Below are 22,587 nucleotides of genomic sequence, written 5' to 3'. Positions count from 1 at the left end.
CGATAATCAAACTTATTTTCGATTATATAAATAAAGATCGTACTTTCGTATAAGTATATCTTTGGTTATTTATTATTCATTTCAAGTATAAGTTTTAAAACTTTTACTTCAATTATTTTTATTGAGATTATCCTTTATGGGAATATTATTTAGATAATAATATTCAGATATTTTCTAATATATAGGGACTGATTTATTTCATTAAATCAGGATTACTCCAAACATTCTTAAAAATGTTTTCGAGTCTTCAAAATGATTTTAAAAGTTAGGGAGGATCCCAAAGCTCATTTTTATATTTAAGATCCTCCTTTCGAAGGGGATTTAAATACTCTCTCAAAACCTGAGGGATCCGGCTCTGTGGTGTGTTTTATATTCGCAACAAGGTTGCTGTTTTGATAAAAGAGTTTTTGATTACTTACCCAACACTCGGGAAGTAAAATTCTTAAAACAAGTTAATCCATTAACAGGCACCGCCTGGGAAATATCTGTGAGTTTTTCCTTTCCAACTAGATACGACTTCTTGGTGGAGCCGTATCAACAAGTTTATACTTGGGGAAAGGGGGGACAAGCTTTACGTTTCAGAGTCATGGATTTCATCTGAACTAGGAGTGGCGTAAGTGGTCGAGTGGCGCCGGCCCAGCCTTATTATATTGGCCCAAATGGCCTGAAAGTTCCGCTAAGACGGTCCATTCCTTAGGAGTCCAGTGTTCGGTTGACAAGTAAATCCGACAGGTTCTCCTCTACATGTAGAAAATGGTGGGGTTGCACTACTGCGACTGATCATCGTATGTGGTCTTCTTGGCACGGCAAACTCCCGTAATGAGTTCATCATCTTAAATACTTGAAACTGCCCGGAGCATTTCGATCGAAAGGCTACGGATGGGTGGTTGCCGAAGCATTGACAGGGTCAAACAGTTATAATGGTGTTTCCATCGAATGAAGTATCTCGTAACTTCATTTCCTTTAAAAAATATTTTAAAGATTGAATCTAGTCAAGTCTTATATTGTAGTTTTATTTATATAATGAACCTTCGAAAACTTATTATACTTTGAATAGTGGTAGTTCAAGTAGGTTTCTAAAATGGTATAAGAATAAGTGAAGTAATTGGTAACTTCATCTTCCTTTAAGCTTATATCCAGTAAGTAATTACCTTACATTTGTTAAATGTTTCTAGTAAGTTATCCATTTAGATACTTGCATTACTGTTTACACTTATATAGTATCTTGCGAGCTGTAATGCTCACTCTTGCTTCATTTCTTCATCACACAACAACAGTTAGGAAATATGGCCGGACTCAAGCAGACCCAGCACAAGCGGGAGGGCAGCGTCCCGCTTCTTCCCGTTGATGTCGTAGCTGCTATAGCTGCAGAGGTAGATCTATTTGTAGATCAGGCATTCTACTTTTGGGAAACAATTATGTATAATTATAACTTATGACAGATAATGGCAATTAATTATAAACTTATCAAGTAATCATTTTGGGTTGTAGTAACTTTTAAATTGTGGATTCAAGGACTTGTACTTATTTCAATTTCATCTCTGAGACTATAATGTGTTGAGGTGTGTGTTAGTGTGGGGTCACAGCATGAGGTTATTTATTATTAATTAAGTTAAGTGATATTATGGAAAGAAAGACCGTGACGACCCGGATCCCCAACCCCGGATATGGGGGTGTTTCATAAATGGTATCAGAGCTAAGAGTTATAAACCTCAGAGATGATGCGACGATATAATAATAAACTCACAAAGATAATAAGAACTCTTGCCAAGTTCATAGTCAGACTACTTAAAGTAGCACTGACAGTTAGAACCCTTACGGGAACCCTTATAAGTATCATGATAGTAACTTAGCCCGTTTAATGTGTAGGCACATGAGATAGAGGACCCAGAGATGTTCGAGCGTGAGCATGATGAGGCACTGCTAGATGCCGAGGATCAGGAGGAGCCTGAGATGGAGGAGGAGGAAGAGGACCCCTCAGAGGAGTCAGAGACGGAGGTTATTGCGAGTTCAGATGAGGAGGACCCGGATAAGGTCCTAGTGGCTGAGGAGCATGTTAGAGCTATGGTAGAGTACACTGGTACCCCTTTACCCTCACTCCCGGTGGTCAGAGCTCCTAACCATGCACCACTATCTTGGAGACCCTATGATGACAGCTCTGAGACCCATACTCCCGAGCCTAGGCAGACCGAGGAGGCACCCCCAGCGGCTCCGGATTCACCACCTCTCGACCCTGCCCATAGGCAGTCCTTGTTAGCTCACGGCTATGTTCAGGATGTACTGAGGACTCGAGTGGCTGTTGCTGAGGCCCGGCTGGATGAGGTCAGGAAGGAGTTGGAGGTGGAGAGGGCTGGTCAGCGTGCCCGATCTTATGAGGCTAGAGCTATCATACCCCGATCCCTGAGGAGGGAGCTGAATGGGATAGAGCTCACGGCCCGTGCGAGACTCCGATCACTCCAGGGGGACAGGCACGGCAGGATCTCTAGGAGGCAGCTGACTACATTTTCCATCGTGCGATGGAAAAGGTGTGGGAACTGACCCGCTCCGGTGTGTGATTCAGGACCAGTGATGGGGTAGTCTAGTCGTCTAGTTAGTCGAGGCCATAGTAAGAGCCAATTTTCCAGGATAGTTGACTTGTATATAGCATCCCTTTCTCTGACGAGACAGATAGACTATTGTGTATCACTTTTGGGCAGATGGCTGTAGAACTGTTGTATTTTTGACCAGACCAAACTATGTATTTCCCGTATTATGTATATATTTGTTTCCTTTCAGTTCAGTTCCTTAGTGACGAGATCACTATTTTTATCATTATTATTACTGCGCTTCTTATTAGAACTATCATAATATAATAGAATTGCGAGATACATTCTCCCCATTATAGAACTGTGCAAGGCATAATTTTGTGTATGAATGTGACCTAACGTTGAATTTCCCAAAAATTTATCAGTCTCATGCCGCCAAGAAAGATTGGAACTAGGGCGAACCCTGGATCTGAGGACCAGGGAAGCCATAACCAGGACAGTAGGAACCAAGAACACAGTGAAGAGGAAGACGAGGATTTTGTTGAACAGGATGACTCCCTGTATGAAGAGGAGGAGGAAACATATGATGTTGAAGGATTTGATATAGAGGCTGAAGAAGGAGAAACTGAGGTTGAGCAACCAGTACCAAACCCAGGCATGGATCCCATGGGACAGTTCATGGAACTACTAAGGCAGAACTTGGAATGCGAACCCAACCCACCTCCTCAAGGAAATAACAATGTTGTGGCAAACTCTTTCAGGGCTTTCAAGTCCCTTAAGCCCCCTGAGTTCCACGGATCAGCCGACCTAGTTGAGGCAAGGGCATGGCTAAAGGAAATAGAGAAATCCTTTGAGATTCTGAGTACCGATGAGGCACAGAAGACTGTATTTGCTACCTACCTTCTGAAAGGAGATGCCAACTACTGGTGGGAGGCCAAGAAAAACATGGAGACATATGCTATTATAACCTGGGAGAGATTCAGTCAGTTGTTTTTGGGAAAATATTTCCCGAGGTTTATGGAGAACCAGATGGAGCTCAAGTTCTTGGAGCTAAAGCAGAATAACTTATCTATAGCAGAGTACGAAGCAAAATTTACTGAGTTATCAAGGTTTGTGCCAGAGTTTGTGAGCACCGAGGAAAATAAAGCTAGGAGGTTTCAGCAGGGACTGAAACCGTGGATTCAGAATAGGGTGGCAATCCTTGAGCTTACTAATTATGCCAATCTGGTGCAAAAGGCAACAATTGCAGAAGCCAGAAGTGAACAGATGCAGAAGGAAAGAGAGAAGAAGGGAATAAAGAGGAAAAGTATGAGCATGGGTGGAGGTTCCGCAGGAGGGAGCTTCCCAACTAGATTTAATCGAGGAGCAGTGTCCCTACCGGGAAAGAGCACTGGGTTTAAGCGGCCAATGAGTGTGAATGTGAGCCAGAGCAGCCAGAAGTCAAGAATATCCTATTCCAACCAGTCTCGACCCCCATTGCCAGCCTGTAACACTTGTGGAAGGATGCATTCTGGGGAGTGTAAGGGAAAGCCAGTAACCTGCTTTAAGTGTGGTCAAGTGGGCTACTATTCCCACAAATTCCATTCGTCAGCCCCTGCCGTCATTCCAACCACCACTTGTCATCAGTGTGGACGCCCGGGTCATTGGAAGAGGGAATGCCCAATGAACAAACCACCAGCTTCAGGAGCAACCAGAGCTGCTTCTAATAAGCCACCTACTGCGAGGACTTTCAACATGACAGTGCATGATGCTATGAAAGACTCAGATGTGATAGCAGGTACCCTTTCTCTGAATTCATTCAGTGTAAATGTTTTATTTGATTTTGGAGCAACTAAATCTTTTATATTAAATGACTTTGCGCATAAATTAAGACATAAGGCTGAACCCTTGATAAAACCCTTACAAGTAGAAATAGCCAACCATGAAATTATTCCTGTTAACCAGATTCACCCCGCCTGTGAGTTAGGCTTAGGGGAACAATCTTTTAGTGTTGATCTGATTCCTTTTAAATTAGGGGAGTTTGATGTAATTTTGGAATGGACTGGCTATCTAGCAATGATGCTCAGATAGACTGTAAGGGGAAGAAAGTTAAGTTGAATATCCCAGGGAATAAAGATGTCATATTTAGAGGAAAGAGGCAGACACAGAAATTTTTGACCATGGCCCAGGCCAATAAGATTCTACGAAAAGGGAATGAGGCTTACCTAGCCTACGTGGTGGACACGCAGAAGGAGGTGCCCAACTTGCAAGATATTTCAGTAGTCAATAAATTCGAAGATGTCTTCCCACAAGACCTTCCGGGATTACCACCCGATAGAGTGATTGAATTTGCTATTGACTTGGCCCCAGGGACGGCGCCAGTTTCAAATGCACCTTACCGGTTAGCCCCATTAGAAATTAAGGAATTAACTACCCAATTGCAGGAACTTTTAGATAAGGGTATGATAAGACCCAGTGTGTCTCCGTGGGGAGCACCAGTGTTATTTGTTAAGAAGAAAGATGGGAGCATGAGGCTGTGCATCGACTACCGAGAGTTGAACAAGCTAACCATAAAGAACAAGTACCCGTTATCTAGAATAGACGATCTGTTCGACCAGCTAAAGGATGCTGTTTATTTTTCCAAGATTGATCTAAGAACTGGATATCACCAACTAAAGATTAAACCCAAAGATATTCCCAAGACCGCGTTCCGTACCAGGTATGGGCACTATGAGTTCTTGGTAATGTCCTTTGAATTAACCAATGCCCCAGCGGCTTTCATGGATTTAATGAACAGAGTATTCAAGAAGTACTTGGACAAGTGTGTGATAGTTTTTATCGATGATATTTTAATCTACTCAAGGACCGAGGCAGAACATGCAGAGCATTTGAGGATAGCTCTAGGAATACTCAAAGAGGAACAGTTATTTGCCAAATTCTCGAAGTGTGAATTCTGGCGGAATGAAGTACAGTTTTTAGGACATGTGATCAATAAAGAAGGAGTATTGGTCGACCCCTCCAAGATAGAGGCGGTCTCAAATTGGGAAAGGCCAACCACACCCACATAGGTAAGGAGTTTCATAGGATTGGCCGGCTACTATCGTAGATTTGTACAGGACTTTGCGAAGATCGCAACCCCTTTGACACGACTTACTCGTAAGATAGAGAAGTTTGAATGGACAGAAAAATGCGAGATTAGTTTTCAAGAATTAAAGAAAAGGTTTATAACGGCCTCGGTGTTGGCATTTCCAGACGGAAAAGGAGATTTTGTGATATATAGTGACGCGTCGCACAAAGGATTAGGGTGTGTGCTTCTGCAGCACGGTAAGGTGATTGCGTATGCGTCGAGACAATTGAAGGAATACGAGATTAGATATCCTACTCATGACCTTGAGCTCGCAGCAATAGTTTTTGCCTTAAAAATTTGGAGGCACTACTTGTATGGAGAGAAGTGCGAGATTTTCACAGACCACAAGAGCCTCAAGTACATATTTACGCAGAAAGAGCTCAACATGCGCCAGAGGAGATGGTGAGAACTAATCAAGGACTATGATTGTGAGATTCTCTATCATCCATGGAAAGCCAATGTGGTGGCTGACGCCCTTAGCAGGAAGGAAAAGCTCAAAATGATAATGACTTCGGAAGAATTGATAAGGGATTTTAAGAGAATGGAAATAGAAGTAAAGGTAACCGGAGCTGGAACTGAAAAGCTGTTTGAGATCTCGATGCAGCCAGACTTATTGGAAAAGATTAGATTGTGCCAAGAAAAAGTAATGAATGAAGGCAGAGAGTCAATGACTGGAGAAGAGATCCATACTGAGAGAGATGATAAATGGATAATGAGGTATTCCTACAGGATTTGGGTTCCGAATGTTCAAGAACTTAAAGATGAGATTTTGGAAGAAAGCCATAGTTCAAGGTATTCCATTCACCCGGGAAGCACCAAGATGTATAGGGATTTGAAGGAGTATTACTGGTGGCCCAATATGAAGAGGGACGTAGCAGAATGGGTAAGCAAATGTTTGACTTGCCAAAGAGTAAAGGCAGAGAACCAGAGACCCAGTGGACTTTTACGACCCCCGGAGATTCCCGAATGGAAATGGGAACAAATAGCCATGGATTTTGTTGTCATCTTACCAAGGATGAAAGCCAATCATGATGCCATATGGGTAATTATAGACCGACTGACAAAGTTAGCTCATTTCATTCCTATCAATGAGAGATACACGGTCGATAGACTGGTGGACATTTACCTTAAGGAAATAGTGACGCGACATGGAGTCCCAGCGTCCATTGTCTCAGACCGAGACCCCAGGTTCAACTCCAGATTTTGGAGGAGCTTTCAAGAATGTGCGGGGTCCAAGTTAAATATGAGTATCGCTTACCATCCCCAAACGGATGGGCAAAGTGAAAGGACCATCCAGACACTAGAGGATATGTTGAGAGTCTGTGCAATAGACTTTAAAGGAATTTGGGATGATCACTTGCCGTTGATCGAGTTTTCTTATAACAATAGCTTTCATGCCAGCATCGGAATGCCGCCTTATGAGGCCCTGTATGGAAGAAGGTGTCGATCTCCCTTATATTGGGATGAAGTAGGAGAGTGGAAGATGCTCGGACTCGAAGTGGTCCAAAGGACCAAAGACATAGTGGATTTTATCAGAGGACGGCTGGTAGCAGCCCAAGACAGACAGAAGAAATATGCAGACCTAGCCCGAAAGGAAAAGGAGTATGAAGTAGGGGACTTAGTACTGCTAAAAGTATCCCCTTGGAAGGGATTAATGAGGTTCGGAAAGAAAGGGAAACTAATCCGAAGATACATTGGACCTTTTGAGATACTAAGATGAATTGGGAAGTTGGCTTACGAGCTAGCCTTACCCTCGAACCTACAACAAGTTCATAATGTGTTCCATGTGTCAATGCTAAGGATGTATCATCGAGATGCCAGACATATAGTGGAGTACGAGCATGTGGATATGCAACTAGATCTGACTTACGTGGAGAAACCAGTAAAGATTATGGATAAGAAGGAGCAGGTGCTTCAGAACAAAGTGATCAAGCTAGTCAGAGTGCTATGGCAGAATCATAATGCGAAAGAATCAACTTGGGAACTAGAGAGCGCAATGTTAGAAAAGTACCCCCAATTGTTTTTTATCTGATTCCGGGACGGAATCCTTTTAAGGAGGGGAGACTGTAATAACCCCAAAATTTTTAACTTTTTGTAACCCTTATGAATAGTGTTTTTGCTGATTATGCTGAATAAGAAAACTTTTCATGCCACACTTTTTAGAGGTTCTTTTACTGTTATTCTGAGATCTTATTAGTACTATATATGGTATATAAGTGTATGTAAAGATCTTCAGAATCCAAATTCGATCACTTTGATTTTTCCCGAAAATCCACCAGATACCGAAAAAATTGAGTATAAGGTAACATGATAAAAAGGATTTAAATTCAAGGATTATAAGAGAGGATCATAATAGGGATATAATGTATTGAAAAAGGTTAAGGAAACCCAAGTAATAAGATCCCGTGTATGATCCCTCAAACGATAAACGAGAACGAAAGTTAAGCGAATCGTATAACAGATCAGCGGTCATTAGCCAAGTAATTAGGAGTTAATCAAAGAGGTTAGTGATGATGTCATCACACCAACAAGAAAAGGACAAGTGTGGGAATATGACATAGGAGGATGACATAAGCATGACCAAAAGGGAAGGAAGTGTTGGTTGATTAAACCACACAAATTTTACCATGGTTAAAAGGTTAATTAATCAAAATAAAAAAAAAACAACCAAGAAAAAGAAATCACAAATCACAAAACACAAGTTGACTTTCATTATTCAAGAAGAAGCTCTCGGCTCTTTTCTTTTTCAAAGGAAAGAAAATTCAAATTCAAGTTCCAAACTTTATTAATTAGTGAGGTAATTATCCAAGGTTCCTTGTACATAGATATAGATATCCTATGAATCTAAGCTTCAAATTCCTTCAAAATCTCTTCTAATAATTCATGGAAGAAGAGAGTGAATAGTGTTTTTCAAGAACTTGAAATTTTGATCTTATGTTTTTGTTTAGATAAAGCTTTAGTAAGGATTTTCCAAGGTTGTTTCAAGCTCATTAGTTACTCCTACTCACAAGGAAGGTATAATCTCTTAACCTAGCATAATTATTGAATGTTAAGAGATTTTTATGAGTAGTATAGTTCATGAGAAGCATGGTTATTGAATATTTAGAAATTGGTTGGTTTTGTAATGTTTTTGGAGTAGTAAATCTTGATTATTAGTTAATGAACTTAAGTAAGCTCTTAGTTCATGATTGAGAAGTAGTATAAATTGGAAATCTTGAGATGTTGGGGCTGTTGTAGTATTGTATGGATGGAGTTTGGTTGTAGTAATGATGGTGGGTTGATTGTGGATTGATTTGGTGTAGTATAAAATTTGGTAATCACGTAAACATAGCCGTCGTAATACCCGATTTACTTTAGACTATTTTTGTTCTTAACATCAGGACCCGTGAACTCACTGTTAGGTTTTGACCATTGCCATAATTAGATAGTTCATGTTACGAGCTTCGTTTTGATATGTCGTTCGCTTGAATCCGATGTACGGTTTAGGAGAAACGACCGTTTTAAGTAACAGTGTTTCGCGACCGAACCATTACCCCTCGCCTTACTTTGAAACCTTGGTTAAGACCCTTAAATGACTAATTGGAGTATGAAACAATTATGTAAAGTGGGTTAGGCAGTTGGTAGGGTACTCGCGAAAGAATCGCCTTAAAACTCTTAATGGTTAAATTGGTTAAAGTGAATCGTTAAGCGCAAAAGCGAACGTTAGGGTCTAATTGGTTAAAGTATAGATTCATAAGCGACTTTGGTTTAATTCCAACTTATATGTTATTTATAGGTTACCAGACTCGTCCCAAGCCTTTTATCACCCCCAGTCGCTCAGGCAAGTTTTCTTCCCGTTATACTGTTGTTGTGATGTATATATGTACATGCATTATCCTGTGATAGATGCATGATTGTTATTAGCAAACCCTGCGACATATTGGAGCATGCTGATATGGTATATATGCATGTCTGTTTCATAATCTTGTTATCTAATTGTTGATTCAAATGCTTATAAGTTGCATAATACCTATGCTAGAGATAAGCAGTAGTTGCGTATACCCTTAGTATAGGGGACCCAAAGATGAACATTTTCTAAAACCGGGAGTCGATGTTCCCAAGTATATTATATATATTCATATATATATATAGATATAGTTTTCAAAACTATTAATCGAATAAGGTTTATTCGATATGTTTATTTTAATTAATGAATATTATTTTGAATATTCATTCGAGGACTTATGACTCCGTTTATTCTATTTAATGAATATTATTTTGAATATTCATTCAAGGACTTATGACCCCGCTTATTTACTAAATAATATTCTTTATTTTATTAAAGAATAATGTTTCGATAATCAAACTTATTTTCGATTATATTAATAAAGATCGTACTTTCGTATAAGTATATCTTTGGTTATTTATTATTCATTTCAAGTATAAGTTTTAAAACTTCTACTTCAATTATTTTTATAGAGATAATTTTCTATGGGAATATTATTTAGATAATAATATTCAGATATTTTCTAATATATAGGGACTGATTTATTTCATTAAATCAGCATTACTCCAAACATTCTTAAAAATGTTTTCGAGTCTTCAAAATGATTTTAAAAGTTAGGGCGGATCCCAAAACTCATTTTTTTATATATTTAAGATCTTCCTTTCAAAGGGGATTTAAATATTCGCTCAAAATCTGAGGGATTCGCTCAAACCATCACCAATCAATCCCAATACAACCATATGACAATATCCCTCATCAACCACTTTAAACCATTTAAACCAAGCCCAAATCATACCATGAATCATCAAGAACAACTAGTGCTACTCTTAACTCCCAAAATCAACAAAAACACTTAACAACTAAGATCTCAACATGACAAAACAACTACTACACTTAATCTATCATTCCATCATCATAATCATTTATACCAAACAACTTAATGCTAAGATAATTTAGAGTTATACCTTCCTTGAAGCTTTTAATCAATGAAAGATCCTTGGAATGCCCACGAAAGTCTTGATATATGCTTAAGCTACCTTGAACTTTCATAAAAATCAAGAAAACCAAAGTTATTTTTGAAGGTTACTATTCACCATCTTCTTCCTTGATTTATTGGAAGATATTGTGAAAGAATTAGAAGCTTAAACTTATAGGATATCCATATCTATGTACAAGGAACCTTAGATAATTAGCTCACTAATTAACAAGGCTTGGATCTTGAATTTTGGAATTTTCCTCTTTGAAAAAGAAGAAAAGTCGAGAGCTCTTCTTGAAAATGGAAGTGTTTTGTGTTTTTTGATTTGTTTGCTTGGTTGCTAGCTTTTGTTTTTGATTAATTACCTTTTTACCCATGAAAAATTGTGTGGTTATTAATCAACCACACCTCATTCCCTTATGTCATGCTTATGTCACCTTTCCTATGTCATCTTGTTACACTTGTCTTCCTCTTATTGGTGTGATGACATCATCATCCACTAACCCCTTGATTAACTCCTAATTACTTGGCTAATGACCGCTGATATGTTATACGGTTCGCTTAACTTTCATTTTCGTTTATCGTTTGAGGGATCATACCCGAGATCTTATTACTTAGGTTTCCTTAACCTTTTTCAATACATTATATTCCTTTTATGATCCTCTCTTATAATCCTTGAATTTAAATCCTTTTTATTCTGTTACCTTATACTCAATTCTTTCTGTATCTGGTAGATTTCCGGGAAAAATCAAAGTGTTCGGATTTGGATTCTGACGATCTTTACATACACTTATATACCACATAGAGTACTAATAATATCCCAGAAGGTCAATAAAAGAACCCCTACATAGTGTGGCATTAAAAGTTTTCTTATTCAGCATAATCAGCAAAACACTATTCATAAGGGTTTCAAAAATTCAAAAAAAATTGGGGTTATTACAGTCTCCCCTCCTTAAAAGGATTCCGTCCCGGAATCAGACAGAAAATGGATAGGGATAATTTCTTAGCATTGCACTTTCTAACTCTCAAGTAAATTTTCCCACATTGCGGTTGGTTATTGGATAGTATGAAGGAACTAAGTCAAACTGAGTTCAAGGTAATGGTTCCAGATAATACATAGGTATTAAAATATAAAGAAGGTGAGCATCAGTTCAAAGTATAACAGGGTATCATGTTTTAGGGGTAAGAATAAGGTTATCAAGCAATCATGAACGACTTTTAAAGGATAGCTGACTTTTAGGTATCAAGATAAGGTTACTGAGTATAACTTGCACAGAGTTCCACATCACAATTACTTGGTATATTAGCATGGTATGACTTTTAAATTACTTGCATAAAAATCTCCAAGCAAAGTTAAACTACTTTGTTAGGTCCCAATGTGTTTGTAGAAGGGGGGTTGAATACAAACTATACCGAATAATCGAATTTAGTGCGGAATAAAAAAATTGGAACAAAATTCAAGTTAAATAAAAATATTATTAAACTTGAAAGATGTTACAACAATGGTATCGATTACAAGGGATTAATCTTAAATTAATTATCACAAATCTAGAATAAATTCGACATGAACTTTTTCTATTTTTGCAATAAAAAGATTCAAATGCTAAACGCAATTTGAGATTAAGTTCTAGGGATTTTGATCCGCTAGATAGTTACACAAGAACAAGAGAATGATTTCTAGTTGTTTGGATTTAACTTTAAAACTAGAAATTATGATCTTGAAGTTTGCAGATGAAAGATGAAATATTGGCTGCTGTTCCCTTTCTTTTTGTTCTTGAACTGTTTTCTGGATAATGAATGACTTCTACTACTTCTTTCTTTTTAATTCAATCAACAGAATCACTTGAACTGGAATGACAATCGGTTGAACTAGCAAGACAATCTGATGAACCAGTAGAACTTTCGGTATGACAATCAGTTTAAGCTAGTATGACTTTCGGCAAGACTATCAAACTGAACTAGCAAGACTATCTCCTTCCAGTAGAACTTTCGGTGAGACAATTGAAATGACTTGGCATGACAATCGGTATGACAATCTAGATTGTCATGCTAGTTCAATTTCAATTGTCTTGCTGAATTAAAACTGATTTTAATCCAATTAAAATTCTGAAAATTCTTAATATTAATTCAGAATTAATTAATCAATTAATTCAATTAATCAATAAATTAATCTTTGCAGATATAATTTACTTTCTTAATTAAATTATATGACTTAAGTAATTAATAGAGAATTAATACTAATCTTGAGCAACAACCACTCTTCTGAATATCTTCTGAAAATCACTGAGAATTATGAATCAATTCCACCACTTCAATGTTGACACTCGATTTACTATCTGGTTCATGAGTGACTAACTTCCATGACGTTTCTTCTTATCTTGACTTTGACACTTTGATTTTCTTCAGATTAAATCCTTGTAATTCTCTGATACCCTGACGATATCTCTGTCACTTGATTAAATCCACAATCTTGATTTGTATCACCGAGGCTTGATCAATTTCTTGAACTTCTTCCAGTGAAGTAATTCCTCAAGTCTGTAGATGAACCTTGTTTCTGAATCCTTTGACAAATGTTACTTTGTGAGATCTCTTTGACGGTAGATCCACTATTCACTTATTACATTCTTATTTGAGTTGAGTTAAATCCTCGAATATACAAATAGGCTATGACATATGCCTTACAATCTCCCCCTATTTGTTTGTTAGACAATAATAATAAATACCTAGAGGATAACTCAACTAACAAATAAGAAAAAGATATAAACAAAAATGCAAAGTAAATAGCAGAAAAGTTCTGGATTACATTTAACATTTTCCACATTCCAAATAGATGTTCCTCTAGACTGAACATATCTTCAAGTAGTTTCATCTTCATTTGTACAACCACATTTCCTTTTGAGAAGCGCATATCTCTCTTGCTTCTACCCCTATGAGAATCAACTGCTTAAAGAAGATCACCTTCGTTTACCATATCTCCCGTACAATAGGATCCGCAGATAAAAACCAATGGTACTCCCCTTTTGGAAAACAACTTCTTCCCTTACTAGAAAATCAACTTGTGTTTACCACCTCTCCCGTACAATAGGATCTGTAGTTACAAACAACATGGTGTGGTATAGTGTACATATGTAGGATCTTTTTCTTCCTCCCTGCTATTTCTCCCCTTTAGTTGAGGAATCCTCAAAACTAGTACTTAAGCTTTTATCTCCTCCTTAGAGAAGGAATGTATGTCATTGTCTGAAGGAGTTCTCATATTTCACTTGGTTGGAAAAGAAATAACAAGTAGTTTCATCTTTCTTCCTCACTGTGAGTGTGTGATTCTGTTTAGTGTACCTCACATGTGTTTCACTCTTCTCTCCACTCGTGTTTACACTCATTCTCACAAGTGTATCACTCATCTCATAGCTCCAACATTCAGCTGTACCTGCAAGGAAAATCACCTTAGCCATCCTTAAGGAGGTCACAGGTGGTGCAATGGGAGTTCACAAATCCCAATCCTTGTTAAACTCGTCAGATGAATCTGAGTCATAATCTACAAGTTCTTAGTTTCCCTTTTAGGGTTCCAGATTTGAATTCTGGGAAGGTAAACAATGATCCAACGAATTTAGCATAAAGATCAAAGTTAAATTCTAATATCTGTGAAGACATTTCCTTGTGACTCATCAGGTAATATCTAAATCATTGTCAACAAGTTGCCGATCTGCACCTATGTCAGATCCACTATCCGCAGATGCATCCAGGGGATTTAAGCCTGGGGAGGTAGACACTGACCACTGACATATGGCTTTTGGATCAGTATACTCTCCTAACGCCTGTAAAGGCAATTTGTCCATTAAAGAACCTTGAACAATCGAATCTAACCTTAAAATGGTTGAAACTTTTATTTCCGTCAACTCCTCCTTTGTATGTGTAACCATTCCTTGTGCATCAAGAATTGTTTATGTTTGAGGTGGTGACACTACATCGGATGCCTTGGCCGACAGGCAAATTTCAATAGATGCACCCTGTTGAGAGAATGAATCTAGTAACTATTTTTGTACCTTTTTCAGCCATTACATCTTTTTGAGAAGATGTATGGGGGCTAGCAGTTGTCTCGGTTTAAATACTACTCATCTATGTAGGTAACAGAGCTGCTGGGTTGACTACAGAACCTTCCTTATGTGGTGCACTAAGGCACTATCTCCTTCACGCTCACTCATACTTCATTTTAATGGTAAGAGAGTGTTGGTTGATTTTATTTTTGTGTTTGTCTTTACAGTCTGGGATAGAAGTTATGGGTTTTCAACCTCATGACTGTCAATGAAAGAAAACCATTGGAGACTGAACCTGTATCACAGAACATATGGCAATAGAGAGATAAAATGTACTTAAGATATATAATGAATGAAAATTATACATTTAACCTTTTGAGAGAAATGATGTACAATAGTGATTTCAAAAGATTTTAATGAAATAAGAAATCACTAATGTAGAAAGAAGTTTGATTTTCTCCTAAAACTCACTGCACATATAAAACAATATGTTTGTGCCTAGTAATAAGAGAGTTATTAATATGACGACTCTACTAGTTCATATTAAACTATAACTTCAGTTAGAGTGCCATACCATGTTCTTGACGATTGCTTGAGTAGTACACTAGTTCATACCAACCTGAAGTGAGATTGTGAAGAAGAGATTGCATAGTCCAATAGATCTGCAACTGCAAAGTCCATGAACTGTGGTGCACTGACTTCCTCTTTTGACTCACCAACCAGGAGTACACTTGTACACATCTTACTAGAGTCCAATTCCAAGTGTAATGTGCATCAGGTGCCTGATATGTTGTAATATTCTCAAGTCTCGTCACTGGTGCTATATGTTAGATACTGCATCCTGATAATAACCTAGCATAATATACACATTTTCAATGATAACATTTCCAGCTTGCAAATAGCCATATCCCTCAGTTAAACCTTTACTGTTATCTCCAAAGGTAACCAGTGGGCCAGCTTTCTCAACCACATTTAATAGCAGGGCTCTATCTCCGGTCATATGTCTTGATGATCCACTATCAAGAATCCACACTACTGGTTCCACCTGTTTAATGCCCTGCACTACAAATGGATTAGACCTTCTTCAGAACCCAAACTTGGTTGGGCCCGGTATACTTGTAGAATTGTCCTTTGTTAGGAAAAACAACATTCTTAACTTTAATGGTCTCAACTCTCTCAATGACTGAACATTTGACCTTGTAAACAGCCTTAACAAATTTTTGTTTAGGCTTAGGCACAAATGTCTCCTTTCTAGCCTTAGAAGGACTAGCAGTCTTAAACCTATCATGCTTCCTATTATTCATATGCTGACGAGGAGTAGTCTTATCACTAGAAACATGCTTACCATTAAAATACGCATACATCAAATTAAAAGCACAACACATACAATTAGCAACACCACATGCTTTATGAGAGGGATTAACAACAGGCAAATTATGCATGGTAGACATGGCAGTTTTGTTATCCAACTCATGTGTGTCTGAGTTAGTCTCAGTTGCTTTCACAACTTTGACTGGAACTTTCGACACACTTGACTTGGAAACAACCTTCTCATTAGCAAGATCTTCAGCACACATTTCTTCTTAAATAATAGAGGAGGTCGTATCAAATGGTTCAGCAATTGATCTTTTATAGAGGGGTTCATCAACACCCTTAAGCACATATGGTACTTCCTGATAAGTGGAATTTTATACCACTTAGAACGTCTTAAAATAGCTTAAATTGGTGTCTTGAAATCAAGTATTTTGTGTATTTGATGCATTTTTCTAGTGTTTGTGCATTTCAGGGTAATAGTTGTATTTCAGAGGAGTAGTCATCAAGAATAAGCCTTGGCATGTGTTCAGCATTGCGATAGGAAAGAAAGGGGCAGATTACAGCGAAGAAACGGAGCAAACTGAAGAATTTTCCAGTAAGGTCCTGAGCGCCCGCTCATATATGCTGAGCGGCTGCGCAGAAAGCTGAGCGCAGCTGAGCGGCCGCGCAGGGTCGGGAAATTTGATAATTTATTTTAGACTTCTACTTCTGTTTGGCTTCCAACTTCTATGTAATCTGAGTTTTATGGGACTATTATATAAGTAGATTTAGAGACATTTTCACGGGGTTGGATCGTTGTATTAAGCAAGGAGCGAAGGAGATAAGGAAGAAGACCGTTTTAACACACCGCAACGAAGAGGAAGCATTTTTCTTGTGATTCTTTATTTCGTTGTAACGTTGGAAGCTAGTTTTCTTGCTTTTGAACCTATTTACTCTTGTGACGTACTCTGGTTTAATATAATTAGTTTAGTTATTATTCTCTTGTGTTTATTTATCATGTTTTCATATGAACCCATGATGACGATAAGTGCTATTATGGGCTAATCGTGATCATGGGGTCGTAACGGATTTACTATGGAATTCTTTAGTTAGTTGTTTAATACCTTAGTGTGTGATGATTGTATGATATCTAGTATTGGTTGTTCGTATTCGTCTTATGTGCGTCGCGAACATATAAGATAGGGTGTTAATCTCTTGTGAAGCGACAGTGGATCTCTAGATTTAGAACTTGTCATGCTAGCATAGGTTCATGTATGATGTTGCATGATTAGTGGGTAACTCTAACCATTTTATTCGCCCTGTGTAATCAAAAGGAATAATTTGTGCTTAGATTTCCTGTAGACATATAGGGACTCAACATAATTGATGCCTATTCAACTTCTATCTTAATTGTGGATGTTCGGTAGAATGATATTAGTACAATAAAAGTTGGCTTTTATCAGTTTCGTGTTATTCGATTAATATCATCACTGTTGCATGCTAAGGGTAATAACAATAACTATTGAAGGAAGTAGTAATGAAGTTGTGATCTCATGAGTGTTTTAATATTATTAATTTGAAGTGTTAATTAAGTAGTTAATTTTAGTGGTTAATTGTAAGTTAATAATTAGTTAATCAAAATCTAAGTGTTATTGTCTTAACATTGAGAAATAATCATACATTGGTGAGTGAGTTTAATTGAACGTAATTAGTCTGAGTCTCTGTGGGAACGAACTAGAAAGTATTCTATATTACTTGCGAACGCGTATACTTGCGTGTATTATTAGCGCGTGTTTTCGCCCTAACAAGTTTTTGGCGCCGCTGCCGGGGACTCGACATATTTGTTTAGTTTATGTACTTACCATCATTGGTCGTTAGGACTCAGTGATTAAGATGTTGTATTACTTATTGTTTCCGGTTGTGTTTCAGGTACTTTAGTGAGCGTTTATGCAAACTCATTCTCGTACTCGCAAGAGGACTTTAGATACAGCTGCGGAGACAGACGAAGTTCTTGATATTCCGGAGAAGATAGATTTTGAAGAGTCGGATTCAGGAAGTGAGCAGAAAGAGCCAGTAATCATGGGTGATCGTATTGTTCAGGAAGATCCAGCTCTTATGGACTTTTCTCGGCCTAAAATTAATGATATTCAGTCTAGCATCATGCACCCGGCTATTGAGGCCAATAACTTTGAAATCAAGCCGGGCACTATTCAGATGGTGCAGAATTCTGTTTCTTTTGGAGGAGCTGCTACTGAAGACCTCAACATGAACATAAGGAATTTTGTCGAGATCTGCAGTACTTTTAAGTATAATGGCGTGATTGATAAGGCTATCAAGCTGAGGCTTTTCCCATTCTCACTGAGGGACAAAGCTAAGGACTGGTTACATTCTGAACCAGATAGGTCCATCACTACTTGGCAAGATCTTGTGCAAAAGTTTCTGGTGAAGTTTTATCCAATGGCAAAGACTGCTGCTATGAGGAGTGTTCTTACTCAGTTTGCGCAGCAACCTACAGAATCTATGTGCGAAGCTTGGGAATGCTACAAGGAAATGTTGAGAAAGTGTCCACATCATAGAATGCCCGATTGGATGGTGATCACTGGTTTCTATAATGGTTTGGGGGCCCAATCTCGGCCCATGCTCGATGCAGCAGCTGGAGGCGCCTTGTGGGCCAAAAGCTATACTGAGGCTTATAATCTTATCGAGACTATGGCTGCAAATGAGCATCAAAACCCAACTCAGAGGATGATGCCTGGGAAGGTAGCAGGTATTCTGGAAGTCGATGTAGCCACCACTATTGCAGCGCAGCTCCAAGCGCTGTCTATGAAGGTCGATTCTCTAGCTACCTATGGAGTCAATCAAATAGCTATGGTCTGTGAGCTTTGTGCAAGTTCTCATGCTAAGAATTAGTGTTCTCTTGTCAACGAATCTGTTCAGTATGTGAATAGTTATCAGTGACAACAGCAGCATGTGCCAGCTACTTATCATCCTAACAACAGAAATCATCCAAATTTCAGCTGGGGTAATAATCAGAATGCTATTCAGCCACCATATCAGCAAGGTATGAGTAAACAGTTCAATCCACCTAGATTCCAGCAACCGCAGCAATATGCTCACAGGCACTCATATCCTCAACAGGGAAGTACAGCTGCACCTACTAGTGCTAATTTTGAGGAACTTAAGCTGTTATGCAAGAGTCAGGCGGTTTCTATTAAGACCTTGGAAAATCAAACCGGTCAAATAGCCAATGCAGTGCTCAGTCGTCAACCTGGAACACTTCCCAGTGACACGGAAGTACCAGGCAGGAAGGAAGCTAAAGAGCAAGTCAAGGCTATTACCTTAAGGTCTGGGAAAGTTGCTGATGCTGAAAAGGCAAAAGAAGGAGAAACTGAAATTAGAGATGAAGAAGCTAAGCAATAGGAGAAAGCGGCGGAACCAAGGAAGACTACTGTTGAACACACTCTGCCTGAGGCTAATACAGGGGAGAAACAGCTCTATCCTCCACCACCTTTCCCTAAGAGATTGAAACAACAAAAGCTGGATCAGCAGTTCTGTAAGTTTCTGGAGGTGTTCAAGAAACTTCACATCAATATACCTTTCGCTGAGGCTCTAGAGCAAATGCCTAGTTATGCGAAGTTTATGAAGAGTATTCTTTCAAGGAAGGTGAAACTGGATGACCTTGAGACCGTTGCTCTAACGGAAGAATGCAGCGCTGTGCTGCAGCAAAAGTTACCTCCAAAGTTTAAAGATCCAGGTAACTTCACCTTTCCTTGCACCATTGGCAAGTTGTCGTTTGACAAGTGCCTTTATGATTTGGGAGCAAGCATCAATCTGATGCCGTTGTCGATCTTTAAAAAGTTGGATTTTCCTGATCCAAAACCCACCTACATGTCTCTACAATTGGCTGATCGTTCTATTACTTACCCAAGGGGCATAGTGGAGGATGTGCTAGTCAAGGTGGATAAGCTCTTCTTTCCTGCAGACTTTGTTATTCTGGATTTCGAGGAAGATAAGAAGATTCCCATAATCTTGGGAAGACCGTTCTTGGCTACTGGTCGTACCTTGATAGATATGCAGAAAGGTAAACTTACTATGCGGGTGCAGGATCAGGATGTGACCTTCAATGTATTCAAAGCAATGAAATTCCCTGCAGAAGATGAGGAGTGCTTAAAAGTGGATGTGATTGATTCTGCGGTTACTTCAGAACTCGATCATATGCTAATAACTAATGCATTAGAAAAGGCCTTAGTGGGGGATTTCGATAGTGATGATGAAGATGTCAACGAGCAGTTACAATATCTTAATGCTTCTCCCTGGAGATGAAAGCTGGACATGCCGTTTGAATCTCTTGGTACTTCTGACCTCAAGAATGCTGAAGGAAAGCTCAAACCATCAATTGAGGTAGCACCTACCTTGGAGCTTAAGCCATTGCCTGAACACTTGAGGTATGCCTTTTTAGGTGAGGCATCTACTTTACCAGTTATTATTGCATCTGACCTTTCAGGTAGTGAGGAGGACAAGCTCTTAAGGATTTTGAGAGAATTCAAATCGGCTATTGGATGGACCATAGCAGACATCAAAGGGATCAGCCCTTCATACTGCATGCATAAGATTCTGCTAGAGGAGGGTAGTAAGCCAACTGTTGAGCAACAGCGCAGACTTAATCCTATCATGAAGGAGGTGGTGAAGAAAGAAATTCTGAAATGGCTGGATGCAGGCATCATTTATCCTATTTCTGACAGTTCTTGGGTGAGCCCCGTACAATGTGTGCCTAAGAAAGGAGGTATCATTGTGGTAGCAAATGAGAAGAATGAGCTCATCCCCACGGGAACAGTTACAGGATGAAGAGTGTGCTTGGATTATCGAAAGTTGAACAAGGCCACGAGGAAGGATCACTTCCCTCTTCCATTTATTGATCAGATGCTTGACAAGTTGGCTGGTCATGAGTATTATTGTCTTCTGGATGGCTATTCAGGGTATAATCAGATTTGTATTGCACTAGAGGATCAAGAAAAGACTACCTTCACTTGTTCATTTGGTACATTTGCTTTTCAGATATGTATGATGGCTATATTCTCTAACATGATTGGGAATAATGTTGAGGTGTTCATGGACGACTTCTCCGTCTTTGGACATTCGTATGATGAATGTTTGAATAATCTTCGTGCCGTGCTCAAAAGGTGTGTGGAAACTAATTTGGTGCTCAATTGGGAAAAATGTCATTTTATGGTGCGTGAAGGCATAATTCTGGGGCATAAGGTCTCTAACAAGGGTCTTGAGGTGGATAAAGCCAAGGTGGGAGTCATTGAAAATCTTCCACCACTTATTTCTGTGAAGGGAATCCGTAGTTTTCTTGGTCATGCGGGTTTTTATCGGTGGTTCATCAAGGACTTCTCGAAGATATCTAAGCCGTTATGCAACTTGCTTGAGAAAGATGTGCCTTTCAAATTTGATGATGAATGTTTGACGGCATTCGAGACTCTTAAGAAGAGTTTAATTACTGCGCCAGTTATTACAGCACCGGATTGGACAAAGCCTTTTGAGATGATGTGTGATGCAAGTGATTATGCGGTAGGTGCAGTTCTTGGGCAGCGCAAGAATAATCTCTTTCATGTGGTCTATGCTAGTAAGACCTTAAATGGGGCCCAAATGAACTACACCACTACTGAGAAGGAGCTCTTGGCTATAGTCTTTGGTTTCGAGAAATTTCGATCTTATCTGCTTGGGACAAAAGTGACAGTATTTATAACAACCCGTATATTTTTGAATTATTTAAATATTTGATTATTATGGAAATTATTAAATTAAAATATGTATTTTGGTTATGACCGCTATGTGTTGTTTGATTGTTATCTAGGTGTGATTTATGATGTATCGGGTTGTCTGCCCAATTAATTATGGGATCATATTGAATTGTTTTCACTTTCAAAAGTGGATTTAGTGCAAATTTATTTGCATAAATATTGGGAATATTTCTAAAATTGTTTTTATGATTTTATAATTAAAAAAATTATTTTTAGGATTTTATAAAATTGAGAAATCAATATTCCATTAATTATTTATTTATAAATTATTTTCTGAGTGGGTTTAATGGTAAAATCCATATTTAATTATGGGAATCTTCAAAAATCATGAAACTTATATTTTATTAAGTTCGTATTATTTTGAGAATTTTAAAATTCTTTTGGGAATTTTCGGGATTAATCTGACCCGCGCGTCGTTTCATTTAATTGTTAAAAGCGGGTATAAATTGCATTTCAGAAATTATTTTAAAATTTCGAAATTTACGTTTTTATTTACTTCGGGATATTTATAACATTTTAAGATTATTTTTGTGATTTTCAGAGTCTGTTTTAAGTGCAACTTAATTCGTTATATTTCAAATTTCGAGTCAAAAACCAGATTTTCGGGAAGGGGCAGGACACGTGTCTAATTAGTAGCTTATGGACTGATACGTGTCAATTTTTTTCTTCAGCCATTGTAAATTGTGGCAGTGCTGAATTGGTGGAATAAAAAAAAGAAGAAGAAAGAATAAACAGATACATACAACCCACATCTCATTGCATCTCTCGCTCTCATCTCTGAATCTATCTCTTTTGTTCTGATTTCCTCATTCTCTCTATTTCTTTTTCCCTAGCTGCGTTCCTGTTGCTTCCGGTTCCCCTGTTCTT

The 22,587-nt window shown here is 38.4% G+C and overlaps 1 non-coding gene across 1 annotated transcript; it reads right to left on the bottom strand.

The window, feature by feature from the left end:
- Positions 1-18,388: 18,388 nt before the first annotated feature.
- On the bottom strand, positions 18,389-18,495 carry LOC141694295 (small nucleolar RNA R71). The gene has a single exon (XR_012563615.1). It is a non-coding gene; the product is annotated as a small nucleolar RNA R71 (small nucleolar RNA).
- Between the last annotated feature and the right edge of the window lie 4,092 nt (positions 18,496-22,587).

This window comes from Apium graveolens, chromosome 10 (genome assembly GCF_009905375.1).
Source record: "Apium graveolens cultivar Ventura chromosome 10, ASM990537v1, whole genome shotgun sequence".
NCBI lineage: Eukaryota > Viridiplantae > Streptophyta > Magnoliopsida > Apiales > Apiaceae > Apium > Apium graveolens.
Note: the sequence above shows the minus strand (reverse complement) of the source record. Positions and strands in the feature narration are given on the sequence as shown.